The sequence below is a fragment of the Salvelinus sp. IW2-2015 genome, unplaced genomic scaffold (genome assembly GCF_002910315.2).
Source record: "Salvelinus sp. IW2-2015 unplaced genomic scaffold, ASM291031v2 Un_scaffold1312, whole genome shotgun sequence".
Classification (NCBI taxonomy): domain Eukaryota; kingdom Metazoa; phylum Chordata; class Actinopteri; order Salmoniformes; family Salmonidae; genus Salvelinus; species Salvelinus sp. IW2-2015.
Window position 1 is genome coordinate 4,086 of NW_019942835.1, and position 9,467 is coordinate 13,552.

The 9,467-nt window shown below is 42.0% G+C and overlaps 1 long non-coding RNA gene across 1 annotated transcript; it reads left to right on the forward strand.

The window, feature by feature from the left end:
* Positions 1 to 343: 343 nt before the first annotated feature.
* Positions 344 to 991, forward strand: LOC112070397 (uncharacterized). The gene is made up of 3 exons (XR_002893890.2): positions 344 to 415; positions 651 to 698; positions 899 to 991. It is a non-coding gene; the product is annotated as an uncharacterized lncRNA (long non-coding RNA).
* The last annotated feature ends 8,476 nt before the right edge of the window (positions 992 to 9,467 follow it).

Genomic DNA, 9,467 nt, shown 5'->3' on the forward strand with positions numbered 1-9,467 from the left:
ACAACTGAGACAACTGAGACATGCAACCTCACAATTGAATGACACATTTTCTGAGATCAAATGTTGAGATGTAGTATTGACCCTGGGGATACAAGCTAATGACCTTCCCAATGTCACCAAACAGCTGTGCAATTTTGTCAGGCACCAGTGGGTGTGCCTTCTGGAGTGGGGATTCAAATACTTTTCCCAATTGTACATTCAGTCAAGGGTCTAGATTTGAACAATAATATGCCATATAATGAAAATCTGAACATGTCATCTCTCTACTGACTGAGTTCTGTTGTTATCTGACATAAATCATGAATAGCTTTATTCTTGTGTAATCAGATAAAAAAAATCACCCTTTATTTCTTCCCAGCAGATTTTATTGTTACTTCTACTTTGACCCCTGGCATCACAGTGAGACCAACTACCAGTAAGTAGGCCCTAAGTTTAGCTTAGTAATTGGAATATTTTTGTTCACATTAATTCAGTAAAGCTCCAACTGGTTTACAAGAACAATATACCTATTCATAGCTACTTGTCCTTTCAGTCAGTAGGTAATGCATTGGCTGCTTCTAACTTCCTTCTTAAAATGACCATAGTAGATATGAAACAAATTTGATTAATACATTTGTTTTTGTGTAATATGAGTTCTCTCATCTCACCAGGTTTGACCTCTCCTTTGACCCCCAGCACAGCAGTGAATCCTACATCAGGTGTGTTGGTCGTCTTTCTCTAGTTAGCAGATAAAACCTAAACAAATAGAATAGCTTCATCTTACCCAGGTTTTCTTACTCACACCCTTCCCCTGATTTGAAAAGAGAAATGACAAATAATAATATGGTTTACCATTTAAGTATTTACATTGGGATTAAGAGCTAATGACCTCTCCTGATGACATCATGTCACCAAACAGTGGTGCAATTATGGCAGGCAGCAGTGGGTCTGGCTTCTGGAGTGGGTGTGTTCTTGATGGGATTGACAGCTGTCAGTCTCCGCAGGAGGACCAGTGAGTACTTCTGATTCTGCATAACAAATCATTTGCAAACATTTTCCTTTGTCATATTAATGTAATTGCCTTTGACATGGGTTAATCTTTCAACTAATTTTGTTCATGTTGTATAGGGTAGGCTATATTCAATAAAATAATATTGTCTGAATTGTTTTTCAGAGAAACCACAACCTTCTTATACTTTTATGTTGTACAGACCTACAGCCAGACAGGATGATCACAGCCAATGTATGTTCCAAACAAAATACATAAAACACTGCACACACTACTAACACAACTACACACATGCATGTACAAACACATATTCTAATTTCATTTTAATTTTGTTTCTGTTGTAGGTGATTTGGTGATGGGAGCTATGAGCAGTGCAGGCATGTTGGATTCAAGGCATGCTGGGATCTATTCTCTCATCACCTATGTACCATCCACGTTATTGCCTTCATGTGAGTTTGTAACAGAATGTCTTCTTTACCTGTCTTTCCGACCTGGGGCGGGAATTTGTGACCCTCAGCACAATAACACTTTGTCACTCAATGTCAAACGTACTAACTTAAAAGATAAATAAGGTGTTAGTCAGAGCATCTTGAAAGCGTGAGAACAGAGCTGTACGTCTGCAGGGTGGTTTGAGGCAGGAAGAGAAGTGTGAAGTGACATTAAGCACAGCAAAGTAACACAGACACGCACACACACACATCCAAACTTACACTTACGTGTGTGCACACGCAAATTCACACCCAATCACAAATACACAGAAACTCTAATTAAAGCTCCCTCTCTACTGTACAGGCCCTGTTGAAGAGAATATAAAGTAATCTGAAAACGAGAATGTAAGTTCAGAATCACCCACCGTGTTTGGTGATTGTGAACGGCTCTCAGTTTCAGATTGATGTTACATCCTTTAAGAATACATTACATGTACAGTACTGTAGAATTAAAGGACTGAAATTAAACTGTTTGTTTCTTTTCTCTATTCTGACAGAGAACAACAGGACGGTCACCCCGTATACACTCCAATCCCCGACAGACCAGCAACCTTCAGCGCCAGCCGGTGGGGTTGTACATTCTGCAGACACACCTGAAACTACACTTCTGGCTTTGTGTGCAATGTTTACATTTCATACAAATACCCTCCTTTCTCTACATGTTGTATCTTGTATTAATACACTCAGTTAAGTAACATGTAAATACCGTCTACATAGAAAGGTTAATAGTATAACTTTACATGCTGGACCCCTGGCTAATGTTACATGCCTGTCCAAGTATCTGTTACTTGTGTTAGTAGTAATCTACTGTACTTATGTCTAAGCGGCAAAATGTGTTTAGAGCTGGCAGGGAAATTATCGAGTTTCAAACAGAACAAATTCTCTCCGCCGCCATGGTAGAAGCCAATGACGTAGGATTAGCCATATCAAGTAACATTTAAAAGCTGCATCATTTTCTCTCCCCCACCATGAGTGTGGGCCACTACAATGTTTATCTCGCTTAGGCCCCCCAAAAATGCTAGAAACTGGAGGGGAGGCCTGGCTAATCTTACATGTATCACCACATGGACACCTGGTTTCTGTACACGCCTATCCATTAATGTATGGTTACTGTGTTAGTATTTTTATTCGGGTTTAAGAGGGTTCGGGCAATACTCCCCTTTTAAACATTTTCTTATTCCCCCCCTCAGTAAATGCTAAATATATACTGTATTTATATATATTCTGTCATCTGTGTTATACCTCCTTCCATAACTGTTGGATAGAATTAATTAAATAAAATGTATTTGAAATCAAAATAAATAGAAAAATAATATCATATTTCGGTTTTAAAAATGTTTACATTGTTGGCAACATCAGATAATCAAAACTTTAAAAGATAGATTTGCTAAATACTATTAAATCTACCCATTTCCCCACGTTTACCTGTTATTTTCCAAGTTCCCAGTTTAACATCAGGACGTCAGAGTCTCCCCTCCAATATGCAGTGTTGTAGACACGTTCTAGCACTTTAGTCCAATGACTGCGGAGCAGTTAAGATGAAATTGGTGTGAGACCATAACTTTCATGACCATTTTTTTTCTCCAGTTAACATGGGAGATTAGCCTCGTTTTACCTTCCTGGTAAGACTCTTGAGGTACAGTAAATACAAAATCATATGCTTTTTAGCTCTGTTTGAAATGTTCTATTCTGTAAAACAAAAAAGCAAGCAGAATAAATTGACTTCAACCATTCCCTCGTCTTTGTTAGTATTTTACAATATTTTATTTTGATCTTGATTTTTCTAGAYAATGCAAAAAATATGTACAGTTATCTATGTCATCGTTTTCAGGCCATTGGTGAAGATCAAGGTGCTATTCTCTCTAAATCTCTTTTTCAGTCAATATAACTACGTTTCCATCTTTCGKTTGGTTTCCTCAGAGACAGTTTATGCCTAGCCCTGGACTAAAAAGCATGTACAATGGACAATTGACATATTTTTACTCCAGTGGTAGTCTTAATCTGGGTCTGGGGAACCAACCATTGGTGTTATGGACAACAGGTAGTCAAGGACATTGATCATTTTGCTCTTGCATCCAGATTCTCTGTATTGTGGTCAGTTCTACTGTGATGGGACAAAGAGGCCTACATTTTCCTGCAGCAGTCACAGACAGTCTACAGATCACATACCAACCAGTACATGTATGTTGTCACGTATCCATACCTAAAAACAGATGCATGAGTGCACACAAACACACACACACACACACACACACACACACACACACCACAACAGGGTGGAAAGGCTCTTACCGCATCCTATACTTCTGAAACTTCGGCGTATCACAGTTCAGAGACTCGTTGTGTTCAGAAGGCATTGACGGAAATACTGTTGAACCAAACCTCAGATACCTCAGATACATTTAACTGAAACAATTCAACGTCTTTACCAGACTATTTTCGCAAGATATGAAAACCCAAACTATAATTCATCCTCCAAAAATACCAATATGAGAAACGAATTCATGTTTCTGACTATTACAACAAGCATCTCACGAGCGATGAAACCCCACTTGTCATGTTGTATTTCCATGGAAATATTCAGTGTTGTTTTCTGCTTACGTATCTGCACCTCTATTATCTTATTAAGCTAATAACTACAGTAGATCGGAAAAATATTGCCTCTAATGCACACTGTGGAGAGTCATATGGAGCCACAGCAAGAATGTTTCTTGTTTCTTACTTTAGGATGTTGCCAATATATACTGCAGTTGTACATGGAACCTGCTTTTTATTGTGTATTGTAGTTGTCAAAGTCAAAAAGGTTCAAAAGAAAGCCTGAATAAAAGTAATTTCCTCTGACAGATATGCAAATTGTTTTGGCTTATGTTAAGAGAAGGAGACATTGACCTCTCCCCAACCACCCATCACACCAGTTKATGGACTTTCTAAGTGGTTTTAATGTGAGGAGCCTCCTCACCTTCCTCTCTATTTAAACCATTCTCTCAGTCACAGACGCCGTACTAATTATGTAGTTAGTGACCATCTGTTTCTCTGAAAAACTGCAGCGAAATATGAAACTCATTACAAAAGGTGAGATCAAAGTATTTTTWATTATTCTTTATGATTCTTAAAGGGATAATCCACTCCAGAAATGAAACTCATGAAACACCTGTCAATTTGTTGATCAYTTATGTTCTATGAGTGTGTAGTGGATTTTTGGTGTTGTTTATTCCACATAGAATTCACATTTGTTGACGACTCAACCAAATGTAACTCAAACTAGACGCTCAACTGAGGTCTGTGCCCACTTTGTATTCACACAAGTTTGTTACGAAATTACGTCAGATCAGACGTCTTATTTAAATTTATCTCACATCTAGTATGAGCAATGGCAATACATTTCTAGAATATTGAGTTACACCTCCTCCCCCCCCATGTTGATTCCAATGCTTCCCACAGTTTTGTCAAGTTGGCTGGATGTCCTCTGGGTGGTGGACCATTCTTGATACACACGGGAAACTGCTGAGCGTGAAAACCCAGCAGCGCTGCAGTTCTTGACACAAACCGGTTTGCCTGGTTTGTGTCAATATTATTCACAGCCGTCTATTTACCACCACATACCGATGCTGGCACTAAGACCGCATTCAACCAACTCTATAAGGCCAGAAGCAACCAAGAAAGGCTCATCCAGAAGCGACACACCTAGTGGTCAAGGACTTTAATGTAGGCAAACTTAAATCCGTTTTACCACATTTTCACCAGCATGTCACAAGTGCAACCAGAGGGGAAAAAATCTAGACCACCTTTACTCCACACACAGAGATGCATACAAAGCCCTCCCCCACCCTCCATTTGGCAAATGTTACCATAATTCTATCCTTCTGATTCCTGCTTCCAAGCAAAAACTAAAGCAGGAAGTGCCAGTGACTCGCTCAATACAGAAGTGGTCAGATGACGCAGATGCTATGCTACAGGACTGTTTTGCTACCACAGACTTTAATATGATCCGGGATTCATCCAATGGCATTGAGGAGTATACCACCTCAGTCATCGGCTTCATCATAAGTGCATCGACGACATCGTCCCCAATGTGACCATATGTACATATCCCAACAAGAAGCCATGGATTACAGGCAAATTCAGCATCGAGCTTAATGTTAGAGCTGCCGCTTTCCAGGAGCGGGACACTAATCCGGACGCTTAAAAGAAATACCGTTATGCCCTCAGACGAACCATCAAACAAGCAAAGCATCAATGCAGGATTAAGATTGAATCCTACTATACCGGCTTTGACGCTTGTCGGATGTGGAAGGGCCTTTTATGCTCGCTTCTAGGCAAGCAACACTGAAGCATGCGTGAGAGCACCAGCTGTTCTGGATGACTGTGTGATGACGGTCTCGGTGGTCGATGTGAGCAAGAGCTTTAAGCAGGTCAACATTCACAAAGCCGCGGGGCAAGACGGAAAATGGCACCGGAGGAGATGGTCGCTGTTTTACGGGTTCCTAAACAATTGTTCTATTATGTTGTTTTTTTCACGATATTTGTAAATTATTTTGTACATATTGTTTCTGCAACCGTATCTTACGGCAGAAAAGAGCTTCTAGACATCAGGACAGCGATCACTCACCTCGGATTAGACAAAGATTTTTTCAACAACAACAACAACAACAGCAGCAAGCAGGACTCACACAATATTCTCCAAACACCCCACAGGGCAGACATCCCAATTATTCGCAAAAGGAAGCGACGCAGAGGAAGAAGAGCCGGATGCCTCATCCGGACCCGCAGAAGGCAACTAGGAAAGCTGCCATTACCGTCAATATTACTCGCCAACGTGCAATCATTGGACAATAAACTAGACGAGGTACGATCACGAATATCCTACCAAACCAGACATCAAAAACTGTAATTACCTATGTTTCTAGGCAAGTAGTGCAGGCCACACTACTTAACCTAGAAAGTTCTCAGCTATACTTTTCGTTTAACACCACAGACAGATGCCGGCACTAAGACCACACTCAGCCAGCTGTATAAGGAAATAAGCAAACAGGAACCACTCAACCAGAGCGGCGCTCCTAGTGCCGGAGACTTTAATGCGGGAAACTTAAATCAGTTCTACCAAATCTCTATCAACATGTTAAATGTGCAACCAGAGGGAAAAAATTCTAGATCACCTGTACTCCACACACAGAGATGCGTACAAAGCACTCCCTCGCCCTCCATTTGGAATCCGACCACAACTCTATCCTCCTGATTCCTCTTACAAGCAAAAATTAAAGCAGGGAGCACCAGTGATTCGGTCTATAAAAAAAATGGTCAGATGAAGCAGATCTAAGCTACAGGACTGTTTTTCTATCACAGACTGGAACATTTCCGGATTCTTCCGATGACATTGAGGAATACACCACATCAGTCACTGGCTATATCAATAAGTGCAATGAGGACGTCGTCCCCACAGTGACTGTACATACATACCCCAACCAGAAGCCATGGGTTACAGCAACATTCGCACTGAGCTAAAGGTAGAGCTGCCACTTTCATGGTGTGGCTCTAACCCGGAAGCTTACAAGAAATCCCGCAATGCCCTGCCTGTAACCCCGGGAGGTGCCAGAATAAAAACTATCCCTCAACGTAACCAAGACTAAGGAGATTATAGATTATTGTGGACTACAGGAAAAGAGCACCGAGCACGTCCCATTCTCATCGACGTGGCTGTATGGAGCAGTTGAGAGCTTCAAATTTGAGAGCTTCAAATTCCGTGGTGTCCACATCAACAACAAACTAGAATGGTCCAAACATACCAAAACAGTCGTGAAGAGGCACGACAAAGCCTATTCCCCTCAGGAAACTAAAAAGATTTGGCATGGTGTCCTGAGATCCTCAAAAGGTTCTACAGCGCAACATCAACGATTAGACGTAGCATCACTGCCTGTACGGCAATTGCTCGGCCTCCGACCGCAAGCACTTCAGAGGGTAGTGCGTACGGCCCAGTACATCACTGGGGCAAAGCTGCCTGCCATCCAGGACCTCTACACCAGCGGTGTCAGAGAAAGGCCCTGAAAATTGTCAAAGACCCCAGCCACCCATCATAGACTCTTCTCTCTACTACCGCATGGCAAGCGGTACCGGAGTGCCAAGTCTAGGACAAAAAGGCTTCTCAACAGTTTTACCCCCAAGCCATAAGACTCCTGAACAGGTAATCAAATGGTTACCCGGACTATTTGCATTGTGTTCCCCCCCCCCCAACCCTCTTTTACGCTGCTGCTACTCTCTGTTATCTTATATGCATAGTCACTTTAACCATAGCCACATGTACATACTACCTCAATAAGCTTGACTAACCGGTGTTGCTACTCTTATTTTCAAATGTCTTTTTACTGTTTTTTATTTCTTTACTTACCTACACACAACACACACACACACACACACACACACACCACACACACACACACACACACACAACACACACACACCACACACACCACACACACACACACACACACACACACACACACACACACACACACACACACACACACACATACTTTTTTCTCCGCACTATTGTTAGAGCTGTCACGTTCTGACCATAGTTCTTTTGTATTTTCTTTGTTTTAGTGTGGTCAGCGTGAGTTGGTGGGCAGTCTATTGTTCTGTGTTCTATGTTGGTTCTTGTTTGTTCCTATATGTTCTCAATCAGAGGCAGTGTTAGTCATTCTCTGATTGGGAACCATTTTAGGTAGGTAGGTAGCCTGTTTTTGTAGTGTGTTTGGTGGTGATTGTTCCTGTGCGTTGTTCCTGTTTGTTTGTGTGTTCCCTAGATTCGGGACTGTAGCTTCGTTGGTTTTCGTCTGTTTATTGTTTTGTTCATTCTTGAAAAAGTATTCTAATAAATATGGATACGTACCACGCTGCGCATTGGTGCTCCGATCCTTCAAACTTCTCTTCCTCAGACGAGGAGGAAGACGACAGCCGTTACAAGAGCCTTTAAGAAAGCATTTCACTATAAGGTAAGGAATACCTTTTGTATTCTGCGCACGTGACAAATAAACTTTCATTTGATTTGATTTTATTACCAGGACGTGTACTCAAAACCAACTGCCAATTGTCTTCACTGACATGTTTCAAGCAAACCACCATAGTCCCTGTGCCCAATGAAGCGACGGTAACTTGCCTAAATGATTACCGCCCCGTAGCACTCATGTCGGTAGCCATGAAGTGCTTTGAAAGGCTGGTCATGGCTCACATCAACAGCATCCTCCTGGATACCCTAGACCCACTCCAATTTGCATACCGTCCCAACAGATTCACAGATAACACAATCTCAATCGCACTCCACACTTCCCTTTCCCACCTGGACAAAAAGAACACCTATGTGAGAATGCTGTTCATTGAATACAGCTCAGCGTTCAACACCATAGTGCCCAAGAAGCTCATCACTAAGCTAAGGACTCTGGGACTGAACACCTCCTTCTGCAACTGGATCTTGGACTTCCTGACGGGCCAACCCCAGGTGGTCAGGGTAGGCAACAACACGTCTGCCACACTGATCCTCAACACGGGGGCCCCTCAAGGGGTGTGTACTTAGTCCCCTCCTGTACTCCCTGTGCACCAACAACTGTGTGGCAAAACACATTTGCTAACGAGACAACAGTGTTGGGCCCAATCACGACAACTATGAGACAACCTAAAGGGAGGAGGTCAGAGAACTGGCAGTGTGGTGCCAGAACAACGACCTCTCCCTCAATATGAACAAGACAAAGGAGCTGATTGTGGACTACAGGAAAGGGTGGGCCGAACAGGCCCCCATTAACTTTTACTGCCTCAGAAACCCGGATCCGGGATCACCCCCCACCCCCCCCACACTGATTAGCATCGCTAGCATAGCGTCACAATTAAATAGTAGCATCTAAATATCATTAAATCACAAGTCCAAGACACCAAATGAAATATACAGATCTTGTGAATAAAGCCACCATTTCAGATTTTTAAAATGTTTTACAGGGAAGACA